Here is a 15,082-nt window from a genome sequence, read left to right as displayed (position 1 = left end):
AGCAGAAATTCAACACAAGGGAGAACCTCAGGCCTTTCAAGCACACACTTCCTATTATTCTTAGGGAAAAGGGGTTTGAATTTTCTTTCATTTTACGCTCAGTCCTTTTTTCTTTTGCACTTAGCATATCAGTGACTGGGATGTAAGGCACAGGTGGCACAGCAATAATAAATTTCAAGCTGCCTCCTCTCTCCCATCCTCCTTTCCCCCTTTAAGCTAGTGACCAATAGTTTCCTTCCACTGAGCATAAAATCAGTGCATATTCATGTCTTCCTAACTGAAACCCAGCATATCTTCCAGTTCAGTTAGACTCTATGAGTTGCCTGGTAGATGCTTGTTGCACTGAGCTAGTCTCTAGGTATGAAGAGTTTTTGAATCCAAGAAGATTGTAGGCACAGAGTACAGCCAAGAGACTTTCAAGCCACTCCCACTGAAATCCATGGGTTTAGGTGCCTGTAACTCTTCGTAGGATAGGGCTGCAATTCAGGCAGTAGTAACTAGGGAGTTTAAAGATTCACCTGAGCTGGGCTGCTTCCATGTTACAGATTAGCAGATGCCCTGAAACATGAGATTGATAAACCTGTTTATTTCACTGTGTCTATATAGGAGTTGGAGCAAAATGTGTATTTTTGCCTCACCTTTTATAGGATACACTGCATATATACAGGATGCACCAACTAAGTAGGTTCCCCCACCTTTTTTCATTTTTGACAAATGTTGCTCCACACTAATTGACCAAATAATCTGTAACAAAGAGGCCAACTCTTTCATGAGCATTAAAATAAAACAGGTGACTTTTTGTGATTCCATTTAATTTATACAAGATTTAAAGCATACATGCATTCAGATATACACTATAAGAATGCTAGGAAAATCAGAACAGAGCAGTGAGAGACTAGGCTATGCTAGGGTTACCATATTTTAAAGTGTCACCTATCATAAGGGCCACTTTTAGGGTGGCCTGATGCAAAGGAGGACAGGGTTCCTGCACCTTTAATAATTGTGTAGACAAGGGAATTTCAGGAAATGTAGCTTCTCACACAAGCTGCACAAGGCTGAAATTCCTTCTTCTACATGACTATGAAAAGTGCAGAAGTCCTGACCTCTTTCGCATCTGGAACCCCTACCCACTTTACATATTATAAGGAATGGTGATAGAAAATGTGCAAGTGACTTGCACATCCTTTTTCCATACTTCTGGATATCATGTGAGTGTGTGCATGTGTGCATGTAGGCTTATAATCACATCCTGGTTTAACCCTACTTTTGGAAGGTTTGGAAAGATGTGGTGTGTTGCAATCTGGACATGTGTTAAAACATTCATAAGCGCAGTTCAATGTGTCAACAACATGAGTTGATGTTACCCCATTGAACAAAGACATAAATTGGTCCCTAAGGGAAGCGGTAGAAAGGAAGTGCTCCCCATGTGGGTAAAACCAAGTTCCCCTCTTGCACAATACCAGGATGTGTGGAAAATGGATGCATGAAATTCTCTTACAAAGGACTCTCACTCTATAATTACTTTCTCACAACATGCAACAATGCTCTTATAACAGGTGATGCTTTAAAACATGGCAGCCCTAGGCTAGTTTTTGGCTACTCTGGTTTGCACTGATTTTCTTTAGATCCACATCCTCTTTAAAGTCCTGCTAGCAGTGGGCTGGCCTTTGGGGTGCAAGTCCAGGGCCCTGCAGCCTGTGGTCCCTGAAAACAGTTGCCAGAGGAGATAGTAGTAACAGCACCCAGCTTGGGCAGCTGCATACCAGGACTAACACCTGTCACTACACAACATCCTTTTTCTTTTTTCAATAATTAGTTCGGCAGGTGTGTTGTGTAGTGAAGTGCCCACTTGCAAGGCTCCAGAAGCATCCACCATCCATTTCTCCCAGAGCACCTCTAGGCCTCATGTAGACAGTCTGGGACACTCTACGGAAATTAAGATGGTGGAAACGACTGGAGCCCTGTCACAGACACTTCACTGTGTAGCATGCACACTGCCTAAATGTTAAAAAAAGAAAAGTGGACCACTCTTCCTTGCCATCTGGTAAGCTGAGGGTGGGGAGAGAAGACTGAAGTGACCAGGGCAGCGAAGGACTGAGGGAGAAAGTGGGGAGGAGCTACTGAGCAGCCAGGGCAGCATGTGTATGTGTGTGTGTGGCGGGGAGGCTTGAAGGCACTTTGTCCAGGACCCTCAAACCTGACAGAGCCACTGCCTGCCATTCTTAACACACATGCCGTTTATCCCCATTGGACACCGAGGGCTGCTGGTGTTGCCGACCTTGTGACTAGCAAACTCTCTTCCCTGGTGAAAAACCAGCCAGGCAGTTTCATATACATACAGTAAAGAATATAGGCCAGACAGAGGAGAATATGGTTGTCTGTACTCTACCCATAATATAATTTATTGAGTACAAAGTCCTCACAGAATAATTGACCCCATCCACGGTTTTCCAAGTACTGGAACTTTGGCATGCTCTACCACACTCCATAACATTGTTTACAAGACGTTTAGATTCCTTCACATTTCAAGCTGGTTCATCCCCTATTTTGAGATCTACTGACTTTCAACTTTCAGTTCATCTGAAAGTTCAGTACATTCGGGCCATGCTTCCAACATTGCTTTCTTCTGTGACTCTGTGTGTGTCTGTTTCCCATATATATCTTAGATCTGCTAGGATCTTGTGAACACAAACTGGGTTTTACATAGTTAACTGACAAACAAAATACTGTAGGTAAAACAATAGGCAGAAAGAAAGAACTGAAAGTGACAGTGTGCACCAATGCATTCAGGCAATTATGAAGCAACCTCTCCACTTCTACACTTAAACATTGGTTTTAGCATCTTACAATGGATTTACGGGAAATATCTGGGATAATTCCTGTTCATGAACAAAAAGTGAAAATTTCAGACATTATTAGAGATGTCAGTTTATTTGCATAAACCAGGGTTGGGCAGACATTAGACTTGTGGGTTTGAGTTTTTTTTATTAGAACCCTGACATTCTCCAACCAGAGTCAGGTCCAAAAGATATACACTTGGAAATAAATATTTCTGAGCCCAGGGAATTTGTTTTTGAGTACCAGAAGTGAATGGAGCGTACAGTCCTTCCACACAAAAATCTACTCCTGGTTACCCCAAGGGTCCCCCCCCCCTGCTTTTCAACAGTATAGTTTAGGGTGGGTGGGATCATTTTGTGAAATAACTGGGAATCAGAAATCCTTGCTGATCACCCAGAGACCTAGCAGAAGATCCAGATATTCCTTCTGCACATTCCAGCATATACTACAAATGTGTAAGCAGAAAAAAAGAGAACACTGAAAAGATGCTATAAACCTGTAGATATTCTATTTCAAATGTGTGTGTTTTTTTTAATTCAGATACTGGCTGTCCCTCACACACCCATACATCATAACTTCAGCTAGCCTTTCCAGCAGTACAGAAGGTATGTTTTTTCTCCTTGTCCTGTGGTATATAGCTTGGCTCTTTTTAACCACCTTCTGCTTAGTACCGGCTTGCTGGTTATTGATTGCATCTGTTTGATCTGTGAGGGGCTGACGGATGAACCTATATCACAGGATGGTCCTGTGTCACAGCTGCAGTCTTATAGACACGTATTTGGGAGTAAGCCCCACTGAACTCAATAGACCTTACTTCTTAGCAAACATGCATAGGCTTGGACTACATATGGTATCATACTCCAAGGGCTGGTTTACCTGAAGGGAGGCCACAGATCAGCAGCAGAACACATGTTTTGTGTACGGAAGGTCTCAGTCCATTTAAATTTAATGTAATATTTACATTTGAAGTAGATATAAGTATTCTTTCCCATGGAAAGCAAACAGGTTCTGTGCCACAACTTGGACACATGTTACAACTCCAATACAGCTATCGGGGGTGGGGTGGGGATATTGTTCCTATTAAAGTAACGTATTTTTGTTGAATATAAACAGGATTTCATGTAAAGCCTGAGGCTCATAACATTATGAATCTTTGGAAGGTGTTTTTTTAGAGCCAGTTAAAAAGTGTGCCCATTACATTTTCAAATCTGAATGAAGGGGCTTGGGAAGAATATGACCAGGAAGAAGGGTAAAGAAGTTAGTATTTGGTAAGCTTGTTTAGCAGAGGGGGTTGTGAGAAAGTCCAGCGGGAGGACAACGGGTGTCCAGTCTAGTTAACCTGAAGCATGGATCTAAAGCTGAGATGATTAAATTCTTAAGCGAGGGAGACCATATGCGTTAGCACCCCATGCATGTTTCAGGGGCCATCCATTCACACACTCCTCAAAGGAGGATTCCTATAGTGCCCAGGAAAACTGAAGGGATTGAACCTATAAAAACATAGGACTCTTGGAGCCTAGACTCATAGGAGCCTAAAAACATAGGCTGGACTCTTGAGAAAGAGGTTGTTGTGAAAGAGGAGGAAATGATTTTCCCAATATGGGGCCAACACAGTGTGACCAGAACGTCTTGCGCTCTTGGTGGGATCAAATGAAAAGGCATAGGGTATTGCTCAGAAATCTGCAATAGTCCTTCATCCCTGGCCTCAATGAATACAGCAGATAAATACTGAATACTTTCCATCCAAAATGGAGTCAGCCTAGCTAAGGCAATACAAGTTAAGCATATTTCTATATTTAACACGGATAACTCTATATCTGCCCTTCAGGTGGCATTCTGTTCCTTTCAGTCCTGATTCTAATCGTATTTTGCATCTGGCTGGCTCCTTCACTTGCTTCGGTGTGAAGAATACAAATGAATTTGAGATGGTTCTTTCAATCCTGTGCAAGAGCCCACTAAAGCCAACAGAAGCCTTTTCACTCGCACTGAAGGGCTTTGGATCAAGGCCTCCCACAGATGACATAGGGAAACATTGCCATTGGAAACAACAGAGCATGCATTATTTTCCCACTCTGTCATGGTAGTCTTAAGCCACTAGGTCATGGTTGGCAACTTTTTTTTTTTTTTTAAAGCTATTAAGATTCTGTGGCTCAATGACATCATTATTATTATTATTATTATTATTATTATTACTATTTTATTTTTAAACACTGTAAACCTCCCTGGTATAAGAGAGCCAGTGTGGTGTAGTGGCTAGAGTGTTGGACTGGCAGCCAGGAGATCCGGGTTCTAGTCTCCAGCCATGGAAGCTCACTGGCTGACTTGGGGCCAGTCACAGACTCTCAGCCCAACCTACCTCACAGGGTTGTTGTTGTGAGGATAAAATAGAGAGGAGGAGGATAATGTAAGCCACCTTGGGTTCCTTGCAAGAGGAAAAAAGGCGGGATATAAATGCAATAAATAAATAAATAAATAAGCCAAGGAATACATTTAGATAAAGAAATAAAGAAAACTCTGGAGATTTAATTTTTCAATCGAACAGCAGACTTCAGTCCTCAAAATGCTGCACAATACAAACCCCATTAATTGCTGTGGAATTTGCACTGCCATTACACTGGGAAGGCTGACTTTGCAATCGTTCACCCAGGGGACAAATGGGTCATTTGTCCCAGACTGCAGCCCCAGACAGAGAGCCAAGCCCTTTGTAGTTTCCCTTTGGGAATATTTTATTTACGGCATTTAAATACTACCCTTCATCATATCTGTTTTAGGGCAGTTTACAATGCACATTCTTATCATACCTAAAGCTTTGGGTACGACAGTCACTGATTCCAAAGGTTAAGTCTGGACAACGTGAACGCCCGCCCAATCAAGGAAGGGGAAACCATGTGGGGAAGTAGCACAGACGCTCCAACAGGTGGTGCACTTCCTCACTCAGTACCGGTCACCCAGGGGCAAGGAGGTGTGGGCATTGTTGTCTTTCCTGAGGGATCAAATTCTTTATGGCCATTTGTGGTTACTAAAAAGTTTGTTTTAATAACGGCAGAGATGTAAATTATGCCGCCATGACCGATTTCTGATGGTTAAATGAGACCAAAACAGATACAGTAGAAGACGGAAAGCAAACTGGGCAACTCCGATGAAAATAATCACAAAACTGTGGCATGTGAAGGACAGAGAAATTAACTAGTCAGTGTGGCTGAATTCGGGGACAGGAATGTTTACCATATGGTAGTTGCTAGTACATAGTGTGTGCATTGTTCAGACGTGTGGTGAAGGGAATTTTAGCAAACTCCTGCTACTCCATACTCCCAATTAGTTGCAAAGGTGTAGAAACAGTTTAAGCACATGGACAGACCCAATATAGCGATGATAGTGTTCCTATGTGACTACTTGGTAAAAGTTTACCCACCCTGAGATTATGTCCAAAATGTAGCTAGAAGCTGCAGTCGTAGATCTGTGTGATCACTGAGTGCAATGTCCTGGAAAATTCTGATTATATGTCAATGCAAATCAAATTGCAAAATATGTACACAGGCAGCTATCAGTACAACACAAATTACTTGCTACTGAGCGCGCTCCATATTACAAATATGCATCACAAGCTATCAAGGCAAAGTTTAAATACTAACAAAACAAAAGATTATAACAAGCCAGATATACTAAGTGTAGATTACAATAACAATAATAATAATAAAAATGTTAATATAGCAATGCCTCTTACTCCCTCTCCACTTCAGAAACTAAAACGTAATACAAGTATCAACAATATCACAATAAATATAGAAACTTGCCAACATTACGATAGTTTCTATTTGTCTGTGTTACTGGAATGATACCAAAATCACTGAATATTACTTCAAAGACGTGGATGCTTTGTCTTTTTGCCCAAATTGTGCTTCAGAGATGTCACCATACTGAGACATCCAAAACAAGAAAAAACAACATCAGTATAGTCTGAGACATTTATTCCTACAATATCTGCATATTATCCAGTGTATTCTGGAAAAAATGATTAATAAGAATTCATAAAATATGCCTGTGCATGTACAGAGTGCTTTTTTCATGACCAAGCAGCCACAGAAGACAGGACCTCCCCTCCCCTCCCCACCCCACCCCAAAACAAAGCTAACACATATTATTTATAATTTAAAGGGTAATATGGGGCTACTTTCAGTATAAGTAAGACCAGCACTGAAAGTTTAATGCGTACAAACCCTAATGATTGCTGAAATATGGTTCCCAGCACAGCTGAGCACAACACACGAACTAGGAGAGCAAAGTGCCTTACATCATCTTCTGGTATCTATCATCATTTTTTTTATGGAGAGATTGGAGGGGTGCCCAGGAGGTTGGATTTCCCCTGTATTCACAACCCAGCTAACTGCATTAGTAACCCAAGCAGTCATTCTGGCAAACAGAAATTGTAGAGACACCACCATTGCTGCAGTTATATGCTTTCCAAGATAAGTTTTGACTGACTAGGTTTCTGTGTGTCAGAATGGTGTCGAAGACACAGGAATGGGACCTCTATAAAAAAGGCAGCAAGAAACTGCCCCAAATCTCAGATCTGGAATCTGTAAGAGAACACAGTCATCCTGCTCTTTCAGCTGAACTGGCTAGCAGTATATGATTGGTTTTGTCATAAATGAAACTGATGCCATTGCTTCCTTCCAGATTGATAAGAACAAAAGGGGAATTTTTAATCGTCGCAGCACAGGAAACAAGACAGGACCACTTTCTGCTCCAAGTGACACTATGGTCAGTTACTTTAAGAGCAATATTTCTTGATTCTATTGGGTAACTATAGTAACAACCATGAAGAATAAAGATAAAAGAACTTAATCTGAACATTTATTTTCTGATCATGCAGACAGACAGCATTATCTATCTGCGTGTGTGTGTTTCATAAAGAGAGGAATGGAGTTTTATAAAAGAATAAATGGAGCTCTCCTCCATAGTAAAGGAGTTATGCTTTTCCGCTCCTTCTAGAAAAGTGGCTGATTTGAAGCCAAGGACAATAGTAAAAATAAATTTGTGACTACTTTTGCATGCTTGGCAAATGTCTGTACACTGCAAAATCTAAAGTGGGCACACTGTAACAATGCCAAGAATATATTAGTATGTTTTATTATTAGTTGTAGGTGTCACCAAGTGAAGTTTCACTATAACATATGCCTAGAGCATTTATGTTTCCTGGTTATGATTTATGAGGGCATTTAATGTATGCAAATAGATTTTAAGAAAGAGCACAAGTTGCACGTTATATTTTCTATTTGTATGCTGCTGCATTGTGGCATCTGCCTCATTCATTAAACACAAATATGATTGGCTGACTGACTCCAGCCAAAGCTTTGATTAAGCTTGTCACAGTCTTGTCCTGTGATATTAAATTTCTGCACAATCAGCACCAAGGCCCATTGGCCTTCTTTTGCATCTGTATCCTACTACAATCATCTACTGAGTTTCAGATTACCAGTAATATCACTCTTCTCTGGGACGGAACAGAGCTGCCTGCATTTTTTTTTTTTTACATTTGCATATATTCAGCTAGCAATTCTTAAACTGCTTGTTTTCAGGAGGCCTGTACTGCAATGAAAACAATACAGGACGTCACTACGTCTAAAACTGAAGCTAGACAAATGCATGCCTATATTCGGCTCAATGGCAGAAACACTGAAGAAATCCTTTGGTAGATGATTGAGAAAAAAGAACATGTAAGGAGGAGGGAAAGCAAGAGTAACTACATGGTAGCAGATACGTGATGCTGGGCTTGGTTTGTGCTTCTGTCTGTCAAGATGCTACTACTCAGGGCTCACTCATTATTACATTATGAGGTAATAATGTGTGAGCTGCCCCATGGGAGGATGTCTGAAAGCCAACCTGCTTGGAAGCTGATAGTGATGCATGACTTGTGTGGGCCATGGAGTACCTACATAATGCTGAATTTCAGGCAACCCTTGTGGAGAATGATTCTCATGCGTCATGGATACTGAATGGAACAGTTCCCATGCAGGAGACTTTCACTCTGCCATAACTTAAGAAAATGTGTGATCCGCAGAGTAAAAGCTAACCAGAGTAACACAAAACTTTGGTCTAATGTGAATGAGAAAATTATAAAAACAGTTGAATGTTTGTGTCAGTTATTTTGGGGTAACTGCATGGTGTAAATTGTGCCTTTGGACATGTTTTGATAGGTAAGCAAATTATACTGGAGTACATGTACTATGGAGAGTACATGCTTAACATTCTTTTAGAATGAAAGAAGTGCTGACCTTTGTATAAAGAGGGATAATTGCCACATGGTAATTTATATTTCTCATGCAAATAGTGTTGTGGCTACATGCAAATTGTCAGTCACTGGGGAATCTGATCAAGCAATTAGCCCTGAGGAAATGTTACAGTTGCTCTGGGTATCCACTTAAATATTAAAATATTGCTTTAGAACTTGGGTAAATCTACACCTACTTCATAGGGTGCTTCCAGATGGAAGGCTCTTAGTGCTAACAATTAAAAGGCATTGCACAGCTGTTCCATCTTTCCTCAATCTTTTTTTTTCTGGTAAGAAAAGACAGAAGAAGCAATGGGAAAACACAGGATGGTTATAAATGGAAGACGAAGTCATCTGGACCCCCTGAAAAATTCCATGATTGAGGCAGGGCAATTGCACAATAAAAGTTTCGTTTTGGAGCACTGATAGTATCGATAAAGTGAAATCCATTTAACACCTATTTAACACCTATAATAATAATATATTTTCTGAGTCACTTTTCTCTTAAAAAGACCCAACAAAATTATTAAAACATACAAAATGTAAGATAGCTAAAATAAATTTCCATTAAAAATACAGAAACATACCTTGTAACTGTTATAATCATAATTGCCCATTTTCAAACTTCTTAAGTAGCCAGTTAGTCTAAACTGGTAATAGGCAACATGGTGCCTGTGGGTTCCACTGCGCCTGCAGACGCGAAGTGCCATACTGATACCAGTGATTTATTTTATTTTAAAATTATTATTTTTCCAATTGACTGGGGGCTTCACTTCAAAGTGAAGCAGCGGCCTCTGGCTAGCTGCCATCTTTATTTCCAGAATGACTCTGGGCCCCATCTGGACCCAGAGACATTCTTGGGAAGTAAAGAGGGTGGAAGGCTAGGGGCCTGCCCTTCACTCTGAGGAACTCTTGGCCACCAGAGGAAAAAAAAGGAAGAAAGGGACAGATCCCACTGCTGCTGTCTGGTAAGTAGGAGTGGGGGCTTGCGGATGGCAGTGAGGCAACCGAGGGAGAGCTGGCATGGGTATGTGTGACTTGATGTAGTAAGAGGAGGAAGTGGGGAGGCGAGGGCTGGGCTAGAGACAAACAGGGTGGGATGCTGAGCTGGGGTGGAGAGGGCTGTGAAGAGCAATAGAACAAAGTTAGGGAGCTCTATGGGGTGACCCAACTTGGGGAGGGGGGAGAAAGTGAGAAGGGGGCCTGCCTGTGTGGGTTTGGGGTTTGGGGTATGGTTTGTGTGTGAGTGTGTGGGTGTGTGAGACAGACAGAGAAAAAGTTAGTTTTGGGAGAAATCCTGAAATAGAGAGAGAAATTAATGACTGGGGTGACTGATCTTGTGTGATGGGAGTACAGTGTATGTGTGAGAAAGAGAGGGAGACAGAGTGTTGGGAGGGCAGGGTGATCCTGAATGAGAGAGAGAGAGAGAATTATGAGTTCAGATGAGTGGGTTTCTGTTTTGGGGCTCTCTCTCTCTACCTCTCTGTTATAGTCATGCTATTGGGCAAGTTACCTGTTTTTCAGCATAATTACTTTGTTTTGTGAAATGGGTGTTTGTGACTTACACCCACTACGGCAGCCATTTTGTGAATGGTGTCCATGACACTTTCTCAAAATTTTAAATGTACCCAACAGCCCCAAAATCTTGGAGAACCCTAGTCTAAACTGTTTAAACAAAAGGAATATCAGGCCTCTTAAACCAGCATGACAGTTGCTGCTAATTTGGCTAGATCAATTTAGAAACTGATTGGGTTAAATTCCTGGACAGCTTATGCCTAAACCAAACCACAGGTTATATGGGTGATCCCCTGATTTTCTACCCTCACATCAGTATAAGTTCAGAGTTATTCTTGCAGTATCTGCAAGAAACATGGCACAAGAGATCCGCTCATAATCTGGGCACTATGGGGGAAAGTACCATACTTTCCCACTCTGCATCCTCCTCCATATTCTTTTATTCTAGATTAATTGATCTGGAACAGTTGATCAGATTATGAAGAACAGTCGGGCACTTTGTGGGAAAGTACCATAATTGCCCATGTTGTGTCCTCATCCATGTTCTTTTATTCTAGATTCGTTAACCCAGAATAACAACCATCACCTAGTGTTGTGGTGAAATGAACTAAGGTAGACTCTATCCATATGCATGCACTGTAACCCTTGGCATACTGTAAATTGGCACTGAAATTGTAGAACAAATCCATCTTTTAACAACTCCTTAACCAACTTTATTGTGTACAATAAAGTGTCTAAGGCATGTTCAAACGTACATGACAGTAATTAGGGTTGCCACCCTTTGCTTGGGTGACTCTGAGCATGTGCAGAGTTTTCCCCACAGCAACGTTAAAAAAGCACTGATACTGTAATGTAATACATTTTTAAGTAAGCCCCATAGAGTTCAATGGTACTTAATCCCAGGAAAACGGGCATAGGAGAGCAGTTTGACTGTTAAATATTTTTTGACAAGTCTTGGGTGTCTTTCTTTGAGAAGGGAACATTTCCTTTCTGCCCAGAGAGATTGTCATGTCCATCTCAGTCTAGTATTCTACCCCTCACCCTTAGCCTGACTACATAAGACGACGTTGGTGGTCCTACAGCAGAAGCTTGGGTTCTGCTCTGGGCTATCTGACTCGTGCACAGCCAATGCTGGTTCCATGTTTTTGAGACAAGACACCTGCAATGGGCTCCCTCTGTGTGTGATTCTCCCTTCTCAGCACCATTTGTCACCAGCTGCTTTTGCTCCTGCTCTTCTTTCCCATCATTGCTACCACTTGCTTGCTTGACAGGCAGAGATCCTGTGCTCAAGCAGGCAGTAGCTGCTACTGCTCCTCCTTCTCAGCATCACTGTTGTCTGGGCAGGTGAACAAGTGGGTTGCAATGGTAAGGAGGAGGAACAACTCCAGTGAACTCTTGTCAGTGGGCCCCTGCTGGGGTTCAGGACCTTGGCAGGTGCCCAACCATGCCTACCCTTGACGCCAGCTCTGTGCACAGCCAACTACATGTAGTCTTGATGAAAGTACCCTGTAATATGGCACCCCTCACACATCCACTCCTCTCTGGTTCAGGGCTGGAATTAGGGGCTGGCAACCCAAGGTGTCACCTGGGGCACTGGACTGGGGAGGATGGGGATGGGTAGGAAGCTTGTCACAGGCCATCTACTCAACTATCCACCCAACAGCTGAAACAAATAGCACAAACACATGCTCATCTTCACTTGTAAAGCTGGCCAACAGTGACCTGCATCCTTGTGTTCATGTTCTTTGTGTACATGCACTGATAATTTTGTAGGAAAATGTACATCATCATTGCCCATTCAACAAACAGTGTGCATGTGAGCAATTGCGATTAGATTCATGCATGCACATTGATTGTCCTCTATATCAGCAGTATACAAATTGTGAACCAAAGTTGTGTAATGGGCTATACAAACACTATAAGAAAATAAAGTACTCAAAACTGTCTCTTAAGCTCTTCTGAAGAAAGCTGGGATATAAATATTTTAAATACATTAAGGGAGCAATCCTATGGCCACTAGACACTGTCTAGAGGGCCATAGGATATGCTCTTTTCCAGGAACCAACGGTTCCCAGAAAACCGACCTCCTCCTTGTCCATTTTGCCTCAGAGGCAGTGCTGAGAAGCCCCATCCTCTGTGCACGGAAGAGGAGCGCGGAGCAAATGCAAAGGGGCGTTCGGGGGGTATTCAGGGGCGGGGAGAGCAGAACTGCACGTACGACACAACCTATGTATCGTATGGCAGCTTCCTCTCCCGGTCAGCCGAAAATGGCTGTCTAGTGAAAAATAGCAAGGCAGGAGAGGTGCAGAGGGAACAATCCCCCCCATGCCTCTCCTGCCTTGCTTTGGATAGGTGGTCGCCTCTGAGGTCAGAGGCAGTGCCTATCCAGTTAGGATTGCGCCCTAAATAAATTAAATAAAGTTGAACAAGGGGTGGGGGTGACATTTGGTATAGGTACAGCCCTGCTCTTGTTAAATGCCAGATGTCCATGGGACTGCAGTGTGGATGCATTTAAATTAACAGTACAGATAGGCATGCGGCACTGCAAAAACAACTGCCACTTGTATGTGATGTCTTGGTGTGCTTTGACACGAATAGTTAAAATCATTCAGCTGGATTTTTTTTTTTGACTTTGCATCTCTGATTCAGGTAAGAACATAAGAAGAGCCATGCTGGATCAAAGGCCTATTTGGTCCAGCATTCTGTTCAAACAGTGACCAATCAGCTGCCTGTGGGAAGCCCACAAGCAGAACATGAGCGCAACAGCATTCTCCCACTTGTGTGCAGAGGAACAGACATATTGCCTCTGAATCTGGAGGTAATAATAAGCCAATATGACTAGTAGCCATTGGTAATAGGCCAAGAAGATGAAATTCTGTTGCTGGTCTTGTAAAATTCTGGCCAAGTGACCATCGTCTTCTTAAGGTGCCATCTCCTATTGAAGGTCAGCTATCATTACAGCTATTTTTATTTTTGACACCGCTGTTCTGAATAGTTGTATAGAAGTACAGCTGAAGCATTCCCTGAAACTCTTTCACCATCTTCTTCCTATTGATCTTTTTCCTTCCATTTTCCCTTGTATAATAAGTTAGAGTAGAGCGTATTTTTTGCCTCAGATAACATGACCAAGGTATTGTAACTTTCTTCTCTTGATGGTCTTTACCAATTCTGTTTGTTTGCTTACTCTGCATAGTACGTTTTCATGTGTTACTTGATCAATCCACGGTATTTTCAGCATGTGTCAGTATATCCACATTTTGAAGGATTCGAATTTCCTCAGATTGTTCTTTTTAAGTCCAAACCTCCACTCCATAAAATAATATTGAGAACACGTAGCATCTTACCATCTCAATCCATACTGCAAGATTAAGGTCCCGATTACATAATAATTGTTTCATTTTAACAAATGCTGTTCTTGTCATCTCCACTCTTGCATTTATCTCTTGTGTTCATTGCTTTCATTGGCCAATTGACCATGTTGATAATAATGAGGACAAAAGCTGTGTTAAGTAATACTGAATTTGCATCATAACAGGGTGTGCCATTATATACTTGGTCAGTACAGGGAAGGCTAAGGAAGCTATGTTGGAAGAATTGTTTTGGTTTTATAAAGCATTTGATTTATAACAACTGCATATGATGATGACCCTCTGATTTTAAATCCCATTTTATCCTAAAAGTACCAAACAGCTGGAATTCTTGCGGGGGGGGGGGATTTTATCTAGTATATCTGCTTATTAACCATTTATAAATCACAAATTGCTGTACTGCATATGTAGAACCTTCTACTGTGTGTTTTTTCATTATATTAACCACATATGTCAAAACAAAACATAGAATTAAAGAGCCCAAACTATGGGAATTTTACCACTTGTACTACAGAAGGGTTAGGGTCATGTAGGTCCAATATAGAAAAAGTCCTGTAGGCTATTCATTAACAGTGCAATCGAACATACTTACTCAGAAGTAAATCCTATTGTGATTAAGATTGCAGCCTAATTTTCTTTTTTGACTGTAATTATTACAGTTACAATATCCACTTTGTTTCCACCTCCTATCTGCTATGGAGTCCTGCAAAATGGGCTACAAGGGCTTTCTCCTGTGTTGCTCCCAAACTCTGAAACACACTCTTTGGAGTTGCAACGGGCCCCCACACTATCTGCATTCAGGAAGTGGTCCAAGACACATCTTTTTAATGTGTGTGTGTTTTTTTTTTAAAAAATTATGTTGTTTTTAACGTTTTGCTGTGTTTTTGTGTTAAGATGTCTTTTATGTTTTGAATTTTTTGTAAACCGCCTTGGTTGACCTCAGAAAGGCAGTATAAAAATACAGTCAGTCAGTCAAATGTTCCTGAAAATTAAGTCCCATTAATGCAATACAATGTTTCCAAATAGGGGTGCAATTCTATGCAGTTATTTGGGAATAAGCAACATTATTTATTTCAGCCTTTATACCCCA

Source organism: Heloderma suspectum, chromosome 1, assembly GCF_057233095.1.
Source record: "Heloderma suspectum isolate Gila_16-S chromosome 1, 16-S_ref, whole genome shotgun sequence".
NCBI lineage: Eukaryota > Metazoa > Chordata > Lepidosauria > Squamata > Helodermatidae > Heloderma > Heloderma suspectum.
The sequence above is the reverse complement of the archived record's forward strand: the minus strand, read 5'-3'. Positions refer to the sequence as shown.